This window comes from Leptonychotes weddellii, chromosome 9 (assembly GCF_054177405.1).
Source record: "Leptonychotes weddellii isolate Sample4059 chromosome 9, ASM5417740v2, whole genome shotgun sequence".
In the NCBI taxonomy this organism is placed as follows: domain Eukaryota; kingdom Metazoa; phylum Chordata; class Mammalia; order Carnivora; family Phocidae; genus Leptonychotes; species Leptonychotes weddellii.
The window spans coordinates 31,588,664-31,609,608 of record NC_138377.1 but is presented as its reverse complement, the minus strand read 5'-3'; the positions used below and the strand labels follow the sequence as shown (position 1 = coordinate 31,609,608).

Below are 20,945 nucleotides of genomic sequence, written 5' to 3'. Positions count from 1 at the left end.
TCACTGGATTAGGGCCCACCTTAATCCACTATAACCTCATGTTACCTTGATTATATCTGCAAAGACCCTATTTCCAAATAAGGTCACATTGACAATGAATGAATTTTGCGGGGGGACACTATTCAACCCAGTACAAAGATACAAGGGAGTATGTGGTTTCAGTCCTCAGTATCTAGTGTGGCTAGATGATTTTGTTTCTCAGTATCCATGACACTGTGGCGGGCTGACTGCTTAGCTTGCATGTAGGCTAAAATCTCAGACTCTTCAGAGTTCTTGACAACGGGATGATATAGTGGAAAGAATACCAGTATGGAAATCAAGTTGCTTTGGTTCTAGTTTGTACCCTGCTATAACTAGCTTGAGAAAGTTACTGTCTTCTCCAGCTATTAGTTTCTCAATGGGTAAAATGGGGAGGTCTGGAAGAAAAGAGGAATGGACCAAATGATATGTATGGACCTTTGTAGGTCTCAGATTCTGAAGTTTGGTAATTGTTGAGTGTCTGCTATATACAATATTGATAGTAGTTTTGTTAGAGTGACAAAATTAAAAAAGGAAATAGGGTATGATAGATTCTGACTTGTGAATGTGGCCTTATTTATGTTTTGTTTACTTGGGTGAAGATCATTCATGAAGATATTAGGTAAACATGGGGTTAGTCCTGATCTCTCTGACTTAACCATATTTTGTTTTTCAATTTGAATAGTATATTTGGAATGGAGACATTTTTGAAGTCAGTTAATTCACTTGAAGTTAGAAAAATGTGTTGTTGCTACACTATCTCAGCTGAGTTCAGAAAATGAAATAACCTTTTCTGAAGTGAGCATGAGAGTGTAGATCTCCCTTCATTGCTCACATTGCTCTATCATAATATTCCTGCAGTCAAGGGATCTGAGAAACATTCTTACTAGAGAATGTTTACTTACTAGAGAACAGTCTAGTGAGGTGGAGGCTGGTGCTGGAGTTCTAGGTGTAAGAGATTCTTCTTCCATTGGATTTTTCTTACGTTTTGAATAGCTCACTGCAGTATTCTTTGAATAATGTTGAAAATACATAATAATTACTTCATTGACATATTGTGGATACTTAGGAAATTTTTTGGTAATACTTAAACCACCTGTGGTTGTGTTTGTGCTTGTTCTTTTCAAGGTACAAATTAATAATGTCTATGTATTGGTGGTAAGTATAGATACAGGTTGAACCAACATCTTTGGGTTTGCATTAAAAGTGACTGAAGTGGAAGAACATGGATTTTTGATTCATCCCATACAGTAGAATTTCAAACCCATCTTCCAGGAAACCCTGGAAATCTCTCAACACTTGAACTTCAAGAATCTTCCAGCATATGGCTCTTTAATTACCGACAAAGTTTCCCAGGCCCCTGTTTTCAGGGTGGGTATTTGGATGATTCAGAGATGATCACCGGAGACTGCAACAATGGTGATTTCTTTTCTTTCTTTCTTTTTTTTTTTTTAATTTTAGAAGACCTATTAGAATATAAAATTTGCAATAACACTGTAACAATACTTGAAATAAAATACGTTAAAAAAAAAGGGTGCCTCAGTGGCTTAGTTGGTTAAGCATCTGATTCTTGATTTCAGCTCAGGTTATGATCTCAGGGTCTTGAAATCAAGGCAGCCTCCCTGCCTGCTGTCGGGCTCCATGCTCAGTAGGGAGTCTGCTTAAGATTCTCTCCCTCTCCCTCTGACCCACTCCCCTGCTTGCATACACACATGTGCTCTCTCTCTCTCAAATAAATAAATCTTTAAAAAACGTTAAAATGATCATAATGTAAAAACTAATATAAATAGATGCTATAATTATGGTAATAAAAATACGTACCTTCTTAATCATATTTTCTGTTCACATTTCCATCCTTCAATGAAAACAGTGGGAGAATGTTGTTACTGTATTTTTTTAATGTGCTGTCCACATCAGTGAAAATAACTTGACCTTTAAAAAGCCAAGATTTTTTTTGACTTGTGGGCCATTCTGATGAATCCTGGAAGGCTTTTTTGGGGCGGGGTGTGTGGGGTGGATATGGTGGATGATGATTCAGATTTGTATAAAACTCTGTTTGGTTGCAATTTTTCTTCCTCATTTTAGACCTTGAAGTTGGTCTACTAATATTTAACAAGATAAAGTTTCTTCTACTTGTAAGAAATATTTTCTAGTTTCAGAGAATTTTGAATTGGCAAAGATTAGAAAGTAGAGTATGGATATGTTTGATTTATTTTATGGTTTGGAATCTTCACTTTATATGTAGTGTTCATTTTTGTTGGATTCACATATGCTTGAGAAATTAGAGGAATCTCCTTCCCCCACCCCTCAACCAGCTACTTCTGCAGCTTCATAGAAAAAAAAAAAAAAGGGAAGAAGGAAAATCATGATCATGTTAAATACAGTTTTCTTTTTTTCTCTCCTTGAACACCTATTCTGAATTAATAGATTACTGTGCTGGCTGTTTGGTTGAAGGTTTTTTTATTGATTGATTGATTTGTCAGAGAGAGAGAGAGAGAGGAGAGCACAAGCAGGGGGAGCGGCAGGCAGAGGGAGAAGCAGGCTCCCCACTGAGCAAGGAGCCCGATGTGGGACTTGATCACAGGATCCCGGGATCATGACCTGAGCTAAAGGCAGATGCTTAACCAACTGAGCCACCCAGGCGTCCTTTTTTTTTTTTTTTTTAATAGATTTTATTTTTTAGAGTAATTTTATCTTTAGAGAAAAATGCAACACAAAATACAGAGTTCCCTTATATCCTACAGTCTTTCTATAATTGCTTATTACTACCAGGGTTTTTTTCCCCTTATAGTTCCTTGGGACTTTTTATGTAGATCATACCATCTGTGAACAAAGACAGTTATTTTTTCCTTCCTACTTTGTATATCATTTATATCCTTTTTTTTGTCTTACTGCATTAGCTAGGATGTCCAGTATGATATGAATAGGAATGGTGAGAGGGAAAGTCTTAGAGGGAAAGTATCTAGTTTCTTACTATTAAGAATGATATTTACTGTGGGTTTTTTTTAGATTTTCTTTATCAGCTTGAGGAAGTTCCTTTGTACTCCTATTTTGCTGAGTTTTTATCATAAATGGGTGTTGGATTTTATCAAATTCTTTTTCTGTGTGTATCGATATCACATGATTTTTCTTGTATAGCATGTTGATGTGTGATGGATTACATTAAAAAATTGATTTTCAAACATTGAACTTGATTTATATACTTGGAATAAATCCTGTTTGGTTGTGGTGTATAATTTGACTTGCTGATATTTTTTGAGGATTTTTTGCGTCTCTCTCCATGAGAGATACTTGCTTGTAGTTTTCCTTTCTTGTAATGTTGTCTGGGTTTAGTATTAGGGTAATGCTGGACTCAGAACGAATTAATAAGTGCTTCCTCTTCTTTCTGGAACAGACTGCAGAGAATTGGTATTTCTTGTTTCTTAAATGTTTGATAGAATTCACCCAAGAAACTATCTGGGTATGGAGCTTTCTGCTTTGGAAGATTGGTAATTATTTACTCAATTTTTTTGATCAGTATAGACTTATTTGGGTGATCTGTTTCTTCCTTGTGTGAGCTTTGGTAGATTGTCTTTCAAAGAATTGTTCCATTTCATCTAAGTTGTCAAATGTATGGGCCTAGAATTATTTATAATATTCCTTTATTATCCTTTTAAGGATCACTAGTGATGCGCCCTCTTTCATTTCTGATATTACTAATCTGTTTCTTCTCTCCTTTTTTCCTGACTAGGGGTTTATCCATTTTATTGATCTGTTCAAAAAACCAGCTTTTACTTTGTTGCGTTTTCTCTTTTGTTTACGTATTTTCAATTTCATTGATTTCTGCTCCAATTTTTATTCTTTTCTTGTATTTTATTTGCCTTTTTCTCACTTTCCTATGGCAGAAGCTTGGGTAATTTATTTTAGCTCCTTTTATTTTAATACATGACTCCAATGCTATAAAAATTTTCTCAGAAAGAGAAAATGCAGTAGTACATTTACTGCATTCCACAGATTCTTTTGTTTTATTTTCATTTTTAAAGTATTTCTTGGGACTTTTTCTTTGACTCATGTTATTATTATGTGTTGTTAATTTCTAAATATTTGGGTATTTTCTAATTATCTTTTTGTTACTAATTTTTAGTTTAACTCCACTGTAGTCTGAAAGCATACTTTGTATGATTAAGGTGTGTTTTCTGGGCCAGAATGTAGTTTATCTTGATAAATATTCTCTTTGAGCTTGAGAAGAATGTGTATACTGCAGTTGTTGGATAATATAGTCTATAGATGTCAATTAGATCCAGTTGATTGTCAATTAGATGCTATTCAGTTTTACAGTATTCTTACTGATTTTCTGTGTACTGTTCTGTCAATTACTGGTTAGAAGGATGTTGAAATATCCAAATATAATAGTGAATTCATGTGTTTCTCTTTGTAGTTCTACTAGTTTTTACATCATATATTTTGATGCACAGTTGTTAGGTGCATACATATAAGGGAAGTTACATCTTCTTTGAGAATTGACCCTCTGTCATTGTGTAATGCCCACTCCTTATCATAGGCTGGCAGTCTCTGTCTTTTAGTTGATGTATTTAGACCATTGATGTTTAAAGTAATTATTTGTATACTTGGATTAGTATCTACCGTGTTTTTAAACTGCTTTCTATTCCTTGCCCCTGCTGTTTCTTTTTTTGTCTTCTACTCTGTTTCTGCTTTCTCTTGTTTCATTTGAACATTTTATGATTTTTTTTATCATATCTTAGTATATCATTATACTTTATTTTATTTATTTATTTTTTTGATGTAGTGTTCCATGATTCATTGTTTGTGTGTAACACCCAGTGCTCCATTCAGTACATGCCCTCTTTAATACCCATCACCAGGGTAACCCATTCCCCCAACCCCCCCCAGAACCCTCAGTTTGTTTCTCAGAGTCCATAGTCTCTCATGGTTCGTCTCCCCCTTCGATTCCCCCCTTCATTTTTCCCTTCTTGCTATCTTCTTCTTCTTCTTTGTTTTTTTTTTTTTTTTAACATATAATGTATTATTTGTTTCAGAGGTACAGGTCTGTGATTCAACAGTCTTAACACAGTTCACAGTGCTCACCATAGCACATACCGTCCCCAATGTCTGTCACCCAGCCACCCCATCCCTCCCACCTCCCACCACTCCAGCAACCCTCAGTTTGTTTCCTCATGAAGAATTTCTCATATCAGTGAGATCATATGATACATGTCTTTCTCTGATTGACTTATTTCACTCAGCATAATACCCTCCAGTTCCATCCATGTTGTTGCAAATGGCAAGCTTTCATTCCTTTTGATGGCTGCATAATATTCCACTGTCATTATACTTATTTTAAAATTTTTAGTGGTTGCCCCAGAGTTTGTAATTATACATTTACAACTAATCTTGGTTCACTTTCAAATAATATACCACTTCATGGGTAGTGCAGGTACCTTATTATCATAGAGTATTCCCAGTTCCTTTCTCCCATCCCTTATAACATTGCTGTCATTCATTTCATTTATCTATAAGCTGTGATCACTGAATATATTGTGCTATTGTTATTTTTAACAAGTTATTTGTTAGATCAATTAAGAATAAGAAAAATAAGATTTAATTTCATCTTTATTGCTTCTCTAAAGCTTTTCATTTTTTTAATGTAATCCACCTTTTCTGACCCTTTGTAATTTGTCCAAAATTACAATGCTTTGTAATTTTCCTTCCCTCTGAAGAACTTTTATTTTTATTATTTATTTATTTTTTTAAAGATTTTATTTGAGAAACAGAGAGAGATTGAGAGAGAGAGAGCATAAGCAGGGGGGAGGGGTAGAGGGAGAGGGAGAAGCAGACTCCCCGCGAGTAGGGAGCCTGAGGTGTGGGGCTCGATCCCAAGACCCTGGGATCATGACCTAAGCCAAAGGCAGACACTTAACTGACTGAGCCACCCAGGCATCCCTGAAGAACACCCTTTAAGCATTTCTTGCAAGGAAGGTGAGTAGGCCTTCAGTTCCCTCAATTTTTGTTTGTCATATAAAGCCTTTATTTCCTTTTCACTTTTGAAAGATAATTTTGATAGGTACAGAATTCTGGATTGGTGGATTTTCTTTTAATACTTTAAATTTTTCACTCTGCTCACTTTGCTTGCATGGTTTCTGAAGAGGAAGTTTGATGGAATTCTTATTTTTCTCCTGTCTCGGTAAGGTTTTTTCTTCTTTTTTTCCTCTTGATTCTGTCCAGATTTTCTCATCTGTTTTTCTGCAGTTTTATTATGATATGCCTAAGTGCAAATATTATAGTATTTATCCTGTGTGGTGTGTTCTGAGCTTCATGGATCTGGTTTATTGTCTATCACCAAAGACATACTTTTTCTGTTACAGTGTTGTTGATTTGTAGCATTTCCTTTTGATTTTTTTCTTATCCATATCTCTGCTTACACTACCCACCTGTTCTTGCATGTTGTTTACTTTTTCCATTAGTGCCATTAGTATGTTTATCATAGCTCTTTTTAAACTCAGTGATAATTCTACAACCTCTGTTATACCTGAGTCTGGTTTTGAGGCTTGCTTTGTGTCTTCAGATAGTACTTTTTGCCTTTACAATGCTTTGTAATTTTTTGTTGATAGCTAGACATGTTATATTAGGTAAAACAAACTGAAGTAAATAGGCCTTTAGTGTGAGGTTTTATGTTTATTTGACCAGGAGTTAGGCTGTTTACTATATTCCATAGCAGTGGTGTCAGAGGCTAAAATTTGTAGTGTTTTTGTTTTTGTCTGCCCTGTTGTTTTTGGGTTTTGTAGAGAATTCTTTAATAGGGTCTGAGGCTTGCAGTTCTTTTACTTACATATATATATTTATCTATCTATCTTAATTTTTTTTTGAGAGAGAGAGAGAGCATGAGCAGCGGGAGGGGCAGAGGGAGAAACAGACTCCCTACTGAGCAGGGAGCCTGATGTGGGGCTCTGTCCCAGGACCCTGAGACCATGACCTGAGCCAAAGGCAGCTGCTTAACCAACTGGGCCACCCAGGTGCCCCTAAAATCAAGAGTTGGATGCTTAACTGACTGAGCCACCCAGGTGCCCCACAGTTCTTTTAGTTAGAATGATGTGATGTGGTGGCAAGGGATGGCATTAGGTCCCAGTGTTTTAGTGGGCCTGATTTGGTTATCTTTGACCCCATGTTGAAGGATAGAGGGGTTGGAGTTGGATATTTCCTTTCCCCCAGGTTGGTTAGATTCTGTAAAACCCTGGTTGGTTAGGCTCTATAAAATTCTAGTTTGTTAGACTTCATTAAATAGTTTTATTTTCAGGCAGGCCTTTTAAAGAGTAACAGAGCATTCTGGGCATATTTTTTTTTTTTTTTTTAAAGATTTTATTTATTTTTATTTGAGAGGGAGAGACCGAGAGAGAGAGCACATGAGAGGGGGGAGGGTCGGGAGGGTCAGAGGGAGAAGCAGACTCCCTGCCGAGCAGGGAGCCCGATGCGGGACTCGATCCCGGGACTCCAGGATCATGACCCGAGCCGAAGGCAGTTGCCCAACCAACTGAGCCACCCAGGCGCCCCTGGGCATATTTTTAAGATGGTTACTTTTCCCCTCCCCCTTTTGGAAACAAATTTTTCTCAGATCCTCCCAGTGAGAACCTGATAGGGGTTCTTGGAGGTAAAAAGTCAGGAATGCATGGGGACCTTTCAAAGACTGGGTTCCCTCTCCATTTTTTCACTTCAAGCTAGTCGACACAGAGCCTCCAGCAAATTGTCAATTATTGTTAAAGTATTCCTATTGATCCTGGCTCCAACTGAGGGCTTATTATGTTCCTAGGCTTCTGCAGCTCCCACACTGTGATTTTCTGTATCTGCCTGTCTGTGTCTCTAGTTTTCAGGGTAGCAGATTGCCCTCGGAGTTCAATTCTCTGATGGATCTAAGAAGAATTGTTGATTTTCTTTTTTTTTACCCCTAGGTTGGTCAGTTGGTCTCCTCTCCTCTCCTCTCCTCTCCTCTCCTCCCCTCCCCTCCTCTCATCTCCTCTCCTCTCCAATTTTGTATTGGTAAAAGTTGGTATGATATCTTCTGCCTGATTTGACAGTATTTTGGAATTTTATTTCCTTCTGGCATTAGGTCTGCACAGTTTGAGGTAATGTATTCTAATTTGCAAGAATGAGTATAGAACTTTTTCAGAGGGAAATTGATCTTAGGACTGATTCTTGTTATTGGTGAAATGACTCATTCTTAGCCCAGTTACTGTTCTTCTGTTTGCAAGAGTAGTTTTGGGACAGTGGCAACCTTTCCTTTGTTTCCTATGTTAATAGTCAGAGCTTCATTTTTATACTCTTGAACTAAACAAAAAATAAATTTTATTTTTACAGCCTTTTTGGGTGTAGGGTCATGTCAAGTTTCACTAATTTGCACTTATGGTAATTATACTGATTCTGGGAATGGTTATTAAAACCTTGTGCTGGGGTGCCTGGGTGGCTCAGTTGGTTAAGCATCTGCTTTCGGCTCAGGTCATGATACCAGGGTCCTGGGATCGAGTCCCGCATCAGCCTCCCTGCTCAGTGAGGAGCCTGCTTCTCCTCTCTCTCTCTGCTGTTCCCCCTACTTGTGCTTTCTCTCGCTCTCTCTCTCCTGCTCTCTGTCAAATAAATAAATAAAATCTTAAAACAAATTTATAAAAACAAAACAGAAAACCTTGTGCTGATGCTTTGGGTATATGGAATTAATTGGATGGCTAATTCAGACTGGGTGTCATAATTTAATTAGTACATTGTTCACTATTTTTATGAGCAGAGAATAGAGTAATAATGTTAATCCTTATATTTTCTGTTTTGTGGTAAAAAAAAAAAAACCTTAATGTACATCATTAATTTAATGCTTAGATATCTTGAATTTAGTGCTTCAGTATCTTGGTGGAAGTATGAAAAGAGAAATTGGTCTATATTATATGTAAAATGTAGTTTATTTTCTTTTGGAAAAAAGTTACATTAAAAAAATCACTATGTTACAGGTATTTCAGGCAACTGTTTTATTAAAATAAGAGAATCATCCTTTATCCCGTAGTTTAACATGACAGTAGTTACCATGTGTGAGTATATGGGTCTTTTAGTTCTTTTTCTTTTCTTTTTTTTTTTTTTAAAATTTTATTTATTTGACAGAGAGAGATAGTGAGGGCAGGAACACAAGCAGGGGGAGTGGGAGAGGGAGAAGCAGGCTTCCTGCCGAGCAGGGAGCCCGATGTGGGGTTTGATCCCAGGACTCTGGGATCATGACCTGAGCCGAAGGTAGATGCTTAACGACTGAGCCACCCAGGTGCCCCAGTTCTTTTTCATATATAGATTTTTTTTACATAGTTGTGATCATAATTTCTTTTTAAATTTGTGCTTTTTGTAGTGTGTTTTCTCATTCTGTATCACTGTGTTTTTAATAGTAATGTTTTTTCATTGAGTGAGGTACTGTTAGGTTGGTCAGACTGACAGTTTATTCTCTTATCACTGTGATGAACCATGTGTGCATTTAGCTTTTCCATTTCTTTTGATTTAGCTTTTTTAAAAATTTTATTATTTTTTTAAATTAGATAGGTTCTGTGCCCTGTGTGGACTTGAACTCATGACCCTGAGATCAAAAGTTGAATGCTCTACTGACTGAGTCAGCCAGGCGCCCCCTGATTTAGCTTTTCTATGTTTGTGCCATTTCCTTGCCTGGATTTTCACAAGTTTTAGTCTCTCTTTCTTTTAAGGGATATTTTATGTTTTCTTCCCCAAGGCTAATTAACTTTTATTGGATCTTGAAAATATAATTTTTTTCTTAATATGATCAGAAAACAATGCTTTAGGACTTATATTGCCGCAGTGATTCACATTGTTCTTTTCTAAAAATTGAAATTTGTAACTAGGTGATAAAAATGATCTCCTAGACGTGTCAAGCTTGGTATTCTAGACTCTCATACTTAGGTTATAAATTATCTATAAAATAATTTAATATTTTATGTTGTACTTACAAATTGAATTTTTCCTTACTGATTTTATATTTGTGGGTTTAATTTGATGTCTTTGTTAGGATTCCTTATTAGATTTCTCAGCATTCTTCTGAGTTTCCCTCTACCCTGTCACTTGTGTTTAAACCTGAATTGGGTCTGGCCTTTTGAGTGGGAAGTCAGTAGTAATAGAAACTTCTAGAAACATTTAGTGAGTCTGATGATCCTGAACCCACTTCCTCACCCATAAAAGCTAGCAAAGGATTGTTTAGGACCTTCTATACTGCATATTCTCTTCTGGCTTTCTAAGTTGACATTTTATAAAGTATTTAGCTTTTTTTACTCTTGTCATCTTCAAGATATTTTACCATGATTTAAAAAAAAATCATGTTTCTACTGAGACATAGGTGAACCCAAGGGAAGGAAAAGATCATGCAGAATTGTTGGGTTCATTTCATTTAAAAGCAGTAAAATTCCATAATTGGAATTTGTTCTTATTCTTTGCAATTTTTTCAGGAAAGATAGGATTTAAAAATATATATATCACTTAGGAATATCTGTATTGGTGTGGGATTTAAAGTGATGTATACAAGGATGCTCATCATATTTCTTTCTGTCCTTACTCCTTTCTTTTTCCTAGTCTTGCCCTTTCTCCAACAAATTTAATGAACAACTACTATGATTTTGGGCGCAAAATGATTAAGACCCTGCCTTTAGAAAGCTGATAATTTAATAGGTGAGCTGGAAACGTAAGTCAATAGTTGTAGCGTAGGAAGTCCCCTAATTTCCTATATAATAATATGTTCCCCAAAATGTGTTTGAAAATAAATATTCACATGGCAGAGGGGTGGGAGGTGTTTGGGTATTTCTATGGGGAGTTATTCCATGAAGCCAAAATGTGTCATTATAAAACATCTAATTCTAGGTGCACCTGGGTGGCTCAGTTGGTTAAGTATCCAACTCTTGATCTCAGCTCAGGTCTTGATCTCAGGGTCTTGAGTTTAAGCTCAGTTGTGAAGCCTACATAAAACAAAAACAAAAACATCTAATTCTAGTTCCTGGGCATATTGTCTCCCTTGGGACCAGGAATCCTATTTGGTGCACAACATCAAATGTATCTGAGTGGGATTGCTAGCTGTGCTTGAGCTGAGCAAACGGATCTTGGACCCAACCTTCTTGTAGAGAGGGGTGCAGCCTCTGGGATTTGAGATCTGTTACTGGGATGGTAGGTATATGAAGCTGAGGGGAAGAGGGTCCTTCTCACCCTGCTGTGACAATATGAGCTGGGTACATAAAGGATGTCTCCCACTTATATATTTGATTACCTGGGATATCTTTTTGCAACCCAGCAATACCTATCGCTCTGCACTGTCCGAAGGGAGAAATCAAGGACTGTTGGAGATAGGCCTGGGGAAGAGTTAGGCCGGACAAGAGGACACCTATCCTGCAGGATTTTAAAATGATAGCTTCAGTCACCCCTTCATCCTTACCCATCCCAACTTTTGTGTATATGTGGCCAAGGCTTTGTCTGTAGAAGGACTGGGAAATGAGGTAGGAAGAGTTAATTTTTTTTTCCATCATAGGCCAAGACAATAACAAATGTTTATTTCAATTTCAGGGAGGCCTGGCTTCACACTTCTCCCACTCCTTAGCATTGTGAGCTATCAGAGCTTCATGCATTACCTCATAATCATTAATAAGATGACGTCTAAGAGACTGAATTTGGTGTCCTGAAGGTAGTTTAAGGGTATCAGTCTGTAGTGTGTGAAATGTGTTGAGTTGTGTGAAATTTAGGCCTGGTCTGCTTCGTGTGGTAAGTATAGTTGGTGTATCTGTAAAACTCAATAGTAGCACATAGGGAGGAATAATAAATTGTGCCTAGAAGGTAATGAAAGGGCTTACATAGGAGGGAATACTCAAACTCTTTAGTAAGTGGGTGGCTTTAAAAGAAGATCTAATGCTGAAAATTTCTGCCTGGTAACACTGGTATCTTAAGACCTTACTCAAATCAGATGGGGCTGTGGTCCAGAATACATTATTTGGGACTGAGCTCTCTTGAATATCTTTATACCTTAATTCTTTATACACAAAATTCAGTAACTTCTAAGCTGCCTTTAGTAAATTTTCACTGTGAATTATACATTAGATGATTAAATGTTTTTTTAAGTAGAACAGTTGTTCTATTTGAACTTTTATTATGATTCAGGTACTGTGTTGAATGCCTGAGACAGCTACAACATACGACATGAATTAAATCTTAAGAGGCAAAAGTCCAGAGGAAAGACAGAAATCTCTAAAATTGTGACAAATAGGGAATTGTGCTCTTACAAAATGTGCTTTGCGAGAGTAGGGAGGGGTGATGATGTTCTCAGAGTGGAGAATTAGAGAGTTTGAGAATGGTGCTTGATAGAGATGACAGTTGAGTTGATAGCAGAGATACTTTTAAAGCTAAACTTCCAGTACCTGGTCTCTAAGTTTTCTTTAACTCTAGACTTAATTGGTTAAGTTACAGTCTCCCATAGCATTTAGTTACATATGTGTACAAGGAGAATTACTGCTTTTAATAAGGACTGTCAGATTTTGCATGGTTCAGGATCAATAAAGCAAAATTATATTTTCCTTGGTATATTATATTTACTAGTAATATAACTAATAAATACTACTATACTACCACTACTGTTCCTGTAACTACTTCTATCAGTACTATGATTACTGTTATTAGTACAGTGTTCTAATGCTCTTACCCCTTCTCCTCCTCTTTCCACTCCTACTACTACACTACTACTACTGGGTAATGCTTGTTTTTACTAGGAACCACTTTTAAGTTCTTTTTTTTAAAAAAAAAAATTATTTTTTATTTTAAGTAATCTCTACATCCGATGTGGGGCTTGAACTCACAACCCTGAGATTAAGAGTCACATGCTTTACTGACTGAACTAGCCAGGCACACCTACTTTAAGTTCTTTATAGGTTTTCTTTTTTTTTTTTTTAAGTTCTTTACAGTTTTAAGATGGGAGATTATATCAATTTTAGAAGGGTTTTCAAGAGTATTAATTAAAAAAAAGTGACTATTTCACAGAAAGTTAGTAAAATTATCCCCATTTTCAAAAAAGTATTCTGATAATTCAAGTTCTAGTTATGAGGGGTTATCCTATGTTTTTCTTTGTTTCTTGATAAGTATTATTATATGTATGGCAATATGATTGAATTTTTATGATTAGATTTATTCCAAATAAAAATTAATCCTAAATATAAAGCTTTTTTCTATGTAAGTATATGTTTTTTTGTTACTCTTGATATTTTTTCTGGACATTCAGGTCAATCAGGGTGTTTAGAATTTCTCTAAAGAGGATAAGCTATGGAGTAAGGCAGATGTGGTCTGATTCTTAACTTGGATACTAGCTGTGCTTGAGTAGTTAATTTTAGATACTAAATTTCTACATCTGTAAAATGTAAATAAATAATAAATGCGAAGTCTTTAGCACAGTGCCTGGCATAAAGTAATGGCTCAGTAAATGTTAACTACTACTGTTAACTGAGTTAGGAGTTAGGTCTCTGGCCTTAAATGTGGACCTTGGAGACTGGGAATACCTTGGGGCCACCTTGAGAGCCCCTAAGTGGAGAAGACTGCCTATAAGATGACCTATTCTAGACATGCCTTTCTGACCTGAAACTAATCAAATGCTTATGGGCTTTGCTGAAAAATTTTTAAAGAACTCTAATATTGCAAAAACTAAGAAGAAACTCTTAGTATACATCTAAATTTTGGCATAGGATGAGGCCACAGGTTGGCTAGGTTTCACTATGATGTAAGCATAATCATGGAGCAAGAGTTGATGAGAGAACCTTTTTCACAGCCTCTGGTCTGGGTAAGTTTGGCTTACTGGGGATAAGGTAGAGGAATCTGAACTATAGAGTCAGTAGTGCCAAACAGGAGGGAGAGGTGTCCTTTTTTTTTTTTTAAGAAGTTCTAGATTTTTAAAAAAAAGCACCTTGTTTTAGATGTTATCAGGCATCAGAGGTAACTGATGAAGGTAGCAGAAAAGTCAGAGACACGTGTAGCTAAATCTAGGTTGTAGCTCCTATAATCTTTTTAGTTAGAGAACCAGGTCTGTAAATTGTTGAGAACCCTCTAAGGGGACTCCATGATGGGTAAATACTTGAGAGCTCTGATTTTACCTTGTCTTTCTTTTTGGATGGTGGAGGTTAGAAGTGCATTCACAGTCATAGAAACCTTTGTATATATGGTTACCGTTCTGAAAAGAGACATTCTGTCTTCCACTCCAGATAGTTATCTTAGGTACTTAGATTTTTAGAACAATAATGTCACTATGGTTTAGGTTCTGAGTTAGTGGCTTGAGGAAATTTGATACAGGCCATTACAGAATAGAAGATAAATCTCATTTTAAAAATATTATTTACTGTGCCACCAGTTAGTAGTGACTTGTAATATGGAAACATTCTTAAAAATCCTAGGAGAGTTGTACTTTCATGATAGTTTATTATGTGTACTTTGCATTTTGGGGGTTTAAAAAAAGTGCTACATGGGGAAGGGGATGGCTTAAAAACAAATTGGGTTCTTTTACGCACCAGTAAGTTGACAGTTTGACTAATTGTAAATGAAAGTGGGGTTATTACTATTTATTTATTTTTTAAATTAAGTAGGCTACACACCCAACGTGGGGCTTGAACTCCACAACCTGGAGATCAAGAGTCACATGCTCTACCAAATGAGCCAGCCATATGCCCCAAAAGTAGAATTTTTAATTGATTTAATTCTAGATTCTAAAGGATGCTTTACAAAACACCTAGTCTGTCAATCAGTAGGTTGGTATTTTTCATACATATTGTTAAGTTAAAAACTGGAATTTGTAGAGTGATAGTATTATACATGACACTTTATCAAAGAGGTTAGTTGACAGCCTCATACAAACTCTTCCTGATCACTCAGTCTAAAATAAATATCTATTTTTTATCATTTCGTCTTATGTATGACACTATGGTGTATGTATGTGTGTGTGTGTGCATGTGTTTGTATTTGTTTATTGACTATTTTCTTACCAGAATGAGATTCCATGAGTTCTTTTTCTTTTTTCATCAAAACATTTATTAAATGGTTAACTGCACGTGGCCTGAGCTGTGACTAGGCTTTGTTAAAGACTTGAGTGCCTGGCTAAAACCAGGAAAACTGCTGCCTCCTTTTCATGTTCATAGAGCAGCTACTGCTCATACTTGGGCCAGTCCTGTGGCCTGCAAAGGAGGGGATACATATACCAGAGCAGGATTCTGCTAAATGGAATGGGGCCCAGGGGTAGGGACACTAAGCCAACCCGTCCAGCCAACCCTTCAGGAGATATCCTGAGCAACTAAAATAGCACGTGACACAAAGTAGGTGGTCAACGGATATTTGATGAATGGAGGATTTTCTCTTTTCTTTCTTCCTTTCTCTCTCTCTCTCTCTCTCTTTTTTTTTTTTTGAGGGGAGGAGTGTCAAGGTTCAGATTTGAATGACATATAAGTAACTTTAAGTTACTCATTTTCATAAAGATGATGCTGGGAAAGTATATTTGCATAATAAAGGGATACATTTCAACATTTAAAAAATGAAGAATTAACTCATTAGTTTTAAGGCTTGCTAGTGTTCATCATTGTAATCTGTTAAAGGAAAATATCAATTGTGATAATTACATTGAAAATACAAGAGAAATTTTGATTGGTAAAGTGATAATGTTTGTAATAAAAATTATAAATATAGTTAAAATTTTAGAAAAGCTTGAATACCATGAGATCTCCAAAAGTTAAAAAGTCAAAGCAGAGTGACGCAATCCCTGGCAGAAGTCCCTCCATCTGCGGTGTTGTGCTGTGGGAAAGAGAGATGGATTTGTAAATCCCAGAGTGTGAGGTTCTGCCTACCCAAAGCCACTACTGTGCAGAGACCCTGGGTGAAGCCACCTTCATCATGTCTGATCAGGAGGCAAAACTGTCAACTGAGGACTTGGGGGTAAGAAGGCAGGAGAATGTATTAAACTCAAAGTCATTGGACAGGATAGCATTGAGATTTGCTTCAAAGTGAAAATGACAACGTATCTTAAGAAACTCAAAGAATTGTGCTGTCAAAGACAGGGAGTTCCAATGAATTCACTCAGGTTTCTTTCTGAAGGTCAGAGAATTGCTGATAATCACATTGCAAAAGAACTGGGAATGGAAGAAGATGTGATTGAAGTTTATCAGGAATAAACGGGTCATTCAATGATTTAGATACTCTTTTTATTTTCTTTACTCTTAATCCTTTTTTATTTTTAAAAATAGTTCTTTTGTAATGTGGTGTTCAAAATGGAATTGAAAACCTGCACTCCATCTCTTTAAAACATCTGGTAATTTGAATTCTAGTGCCTGTTACTCATTATCACTTGTTTTCATTATGCTGAGTTTTAGTGATCAAACTTCAGCCCCCTTCATATTGCCCTCTCCCTTTAAAAAATTACATGTGTGCACAGAGAGGCCACCTTTTTCAGCATTGCTTTCACAGGCAATGTGAGTATTCATAATGACTTTCTAGTTGGCCCTAAAGTTCTAGCATATTATTGCTTCAGTCCTGGACTATGATTTCAGTGGGAAATGGAAGTTTTTCAGAGAACTGAACTTGGAAAAATGACCTTTCCTTAACCTGAAGCTACTTTTAAAATTTGCGGGTCTGGACCAGAAGAAGAGAAGTATCAGGCTGGAGTCAAGATGACAGAGATGGTGAGAGTAATGGCTAACTCCAAAGATGGCTTCACTGAGGAGAAAGCATATTAAGATAAAAGAAGTCTTGTCAGAAGATCCAGAGAAGTTCTAATTTTATTAGCAGTTAATAAAGTTATTCATGCAGTTGTGTATATAACAGAACACTGCTCTTTTTAATTTTATTTGTACTTTTTGGCCTGGGATATGGGTTTTAAATGGACATTGTACCAGCTTCATTAAAATAAACAAAGTGTTTATAAAAACCATTAGAAAAAAAAAGTCAAAGCAGAATCTCTGAAGTAGATGTTTATTCTAGAATCTGAAAGAGAAAAAGAATAAAATTAGGTTATAAGTAGGCTAGGTGTTGACAAAGCAGGCCAATCTGAGGCTAAATGTTGTCAGCCAAGAACAGATGTTAGATGGAGGAACCCAGAAGTACTACCTTCAACCTACTGTTGAATTAGACTACATTGGACCTATCATAGACTCTCTCCTTAAGAACAGTGACTAAGTTCACGTTGTTCAGGGCTATCCCTAGTGCTCAGTATAGTTCCTGGCAATTTGTATGCTCTGCATAAAATTTTTTCTTGAAAAAAAGTGAATTAATCTGTAGGTAGTAAATTCTGGAGAGCTGACTTCAGACATTTTTAGGGGTGTTGTTGCCATGGGTTTTCAGCCATAGCTGCTCCTGTATCATTTTTCTTCGAATTTCTCTTAACCTTTTGGGGTGAAGGATCAGAATTTGTGCCTTTGGCCCTTGTTAATAATATGCTTTGAATTATTTTCTGCATTATTCTTATCTATAGCTGCACCCTTTTTTTCGTAAAAGACAGGGCAAGCTTCTCTTAAGTTCTGGTAGCTGAAATTTGAGTCTATGTCCAGTGTACTAATAGAAAGTCTTGTATTTATTTTCTTTTTTTTTTATAAGGTATTTTTTCTTTTTTTTTTTTTTAAAGATTTTATTTATTTATTTGAGACAGAGAGAATGAGAGAGAGAGAGAGAGCACATGAGACGGGGGAGGGTCAGAGGGAGAAGCAGGCTCCCCGCCGAGCAGGGAGCCCGATGCGGGACTCGATCCAGGGACTCCAGGATCATGACCTGAGCCGAAGGCAGTCGCTTAACCAACTGAGCCACCCAGGCGCCCTTGTATTTATTTTCTTAGTAAGTTACTTTAAATAAAATTCCAAAGGGTTTAATTGTCCTGCTAAATAAATCTATATTACTTAGTTATGTGAAGTTAATAATGATTGATTTAAGGGATTAGGAATGAGTCATCAATGCTTTTCTCTTGCAGTTAGTGATTTCAAACCTTTTTTGTGCTGGTAGCGATGAAAAATTACTTAGTCCTTGCTGGACATGAAGAAATTCAGAGTTGTTTTTGCTTGTATCTTCCTGGAATGAAAGAGGTGGATTAAATTGCCCTTTTACTAATGTAAATATGAAAAGAACTTAGTCTAGATTTTCTTCTAGGCTTTTATTTCACTTAGACTTTTTTTTTCCCCCAAAGATACGCTCCTCTCATTTTAATGCATGTTAAAATTGGATGAGTAAGCTTAAATATGTTAGTGTGCCTCCCCTTCAGTCTCACTAGCCCTTTTAGGTGCTCTGTAGCCACATATGGCTGGTGGTTATTATATTGGGCAGTGTAGGTATAGAACATTTCCTTCTTGCAGATATACCTGATATAGACATTTTCTCATATAGAGTCTAATGATCCAGGTAATTATAATTTTTAAGGTAAGATTCTCAGTATTTTTGGTAAGACATTTGTATTATGAAATTTATTTTGATTTTTCTGTTATATCATGGATACGCCACTAATTTTTATCATGGATACACCACTAATTTTTATTACTCTGTTTTAAAATGTCATTTTTATCTAATTTTGAGACTAGCTTCCATTTTGTAATATAATATAATGGGAAATTTTGATATAGTAACTAGAAATTGCCCTTATAGGTAACACAGAACATTAATCTTGTTAAGTGAGGTAATGAATATAACTGCGTGAAAATTCCTTTTAAGGCTTTTACTGTCAGTATTTTAGGAATGTAGAGCTTCCAAAACAGGCCTTTGACTCCTAATGTGTTTTGGTTAAACATGATAATGATTTTGTCAGTATAGTGCTGGCCTTACAAAAGTTGCTGATTAGATGTTAGTTCTTTTAGTACATAGATTTCATTTTCTAGAGCATGGTTCCCCAAACCAGATGATCATAAGAATTCCCTGAGGAGGGGCACCTGGGTGGCTCATTCGGTTAAGCGCGTAAGCATCTGCCTTCGGCTCAGGTCATGATCCCAGGGTTCTGGGATGGAGCCCCACATCCGGCTCCCTGCTCAGCGGGAAGCCTGCTTCTCCCTCTACCTCTGCCTGCTTCCCTTGCTTGTGCTTTCTCTCTCTGTCAAATAAATAAATAGAATCTTAAAAAAAAAAAAAAATTCCCTGAGAAGCTTTTTAAAGATACAGATATCCAAAGCGGATGTATTATATAGCATATGTATTAATAAAATCCTTTGTGTACATTCCTTAGTATTATAAACTCCTTGAGATAGAATTGTTGGCTCAAAGGATTGAACTATTTTTTGGATTTTTGATTCACAGGAACAAATTTCCTTCAGAAAGTTTGCACCAATTTATAAACTTTTCCTCACATTTTCTCTGCACTGGGTATTATTGAACTTTTAATATTTCTCAGTTGATTAAAAAGATCTCTTATTTTAGCTTGTATTTCTTTAATTATGAGTGAGAGCATTTTTCAAAAAATTTTTTTTAAAATTTTATTTTATTATGTTAATCACCATACATTACATCATTAGTTTTTGATAGGGTGTTCCATGATTCATTGTTTGCGTATAACACCCAGTGCTCCATTCAATACGTGCCCTCTTTAATACTCATCACCAGGCTAACCCATCCCCCGAACCCCCTCCCCTCTAGAACCCTCAGTTTGTTTCTCAGAGTCCATAGTCTCTCATGGTTCATCTCCCCTTCCGATTTCCCCCCCTTCATTATTCCCTTCCTACTATCTTTTCTTTTTTTAATTTTTAATTTATTTATTTTTTAATTTTTAATTTTTTTTAAAGATTTTATTTATTTATTTGACAGAGAGAGACACAGTGAGAGAGGGAACACAAGCAGGGGGTGTGGGAGAGGGAGAAGCAGGCTTCCCGTGGAGCAGGGAGCCCGATGCGGGGCTCGATCCCAGGATTCTGGGATCATGACCTGAGCCGAAGGCAGATTGCTTAACCGACTGAGCCACCCAGGCGCCCCCCCCTCCTTTTTTAACATATAGTGTATTATTTGTTTCAGAGGTACAGGTCTGTGATTCATCGGTCTTACACAATTCTTTTGATAATGCATTTTTTTCTCCTCCCTCTTTCTTTCTTTTCTCTCTCTCTCTCTCTTTCTTTCTTTCTTTCAAATTGCCTGTTTTTGATATCTCTTCTTTCACATACCTAGGGTTCTTCATTTTGATTAGCAATAAGTTGAACGATGGGGCTAGAAGGCAATGACTAAAAACAAGAATTGGTGTTCAGAAGGGCGGGGTGATTTTGGTTATTGAGCCTGGTACAGATATGGGCAAAATGTTAAATCTGTCACAGATCTGCAAGATTCTTTGTACATAGTTTCCATCTATTCTCTCTTAAATGGTATCTTTTAGGAATGGTCCTTTTCAGTTTGACAGTGGAGGAATTGGATTTAAAATTTTCTTATGAAGAAAGGAAGTATTTTGCTACTATCATTTGGAAACTGATCATTATATTTGGTTCTGGTTGTTATTGGAATCAGTTTGAAATAATGCCATTAATAATGCCATCTAACACAACTATTTATTTTTGATTTCTTGCCTATGTATAAATATGATAGAACAGAAATCCCTTAATTATGGGGACCTTTTTTCTTTGTGTCTCTAGTGCTTCATAGTATCTGGCCCTGTAAAAGAAAACTCATTTTCTGTACTCACAACACTTCTGACACCAGATGTGTGGGTTTTCCATACCAAGCAATTCTTTAATTCTCGGAGGATACCAGCTGAATAGTTAGCATAGACCCCAGAGGTTAAGGCCCAGTCCCACAAGACTACCCTCCACTTCACATGTCAGTTGGGAGTAGTGGGTACCCAGGTTACCCACCCTTCTGTCTGACTTGGCTACAAATTGGAGGGATCCCATGACTTCCTCCTCAGGTTTGATAATTAGCTATTATGGCTCACAGAACTCAGAGACACTTAATGTTTATCATCTTATTAC

At 36.5% G+C, this 20,945-nt stretch overlaps 1 protein-coding gene and 1 pseudogene across 1 annotated transcript in view; both read left to right on the top strand.

Moving 5' to 3' along the window:
- FUT8 (fucosyltransferase 8) overlaps positions 1-20,945 on the top strand; it is a 259,999-nt gene that overhangs the window by 42,628 nt on the left and 196,426 nt on the right. The gene's annotated exons all lie outside the window — the stretch shown is intronic.
- On the top strand, positions 15,722-16,226 carry LOC102726800 (small ubiquitin-related modifier 1 pseudogene; annotated as a pseudogene).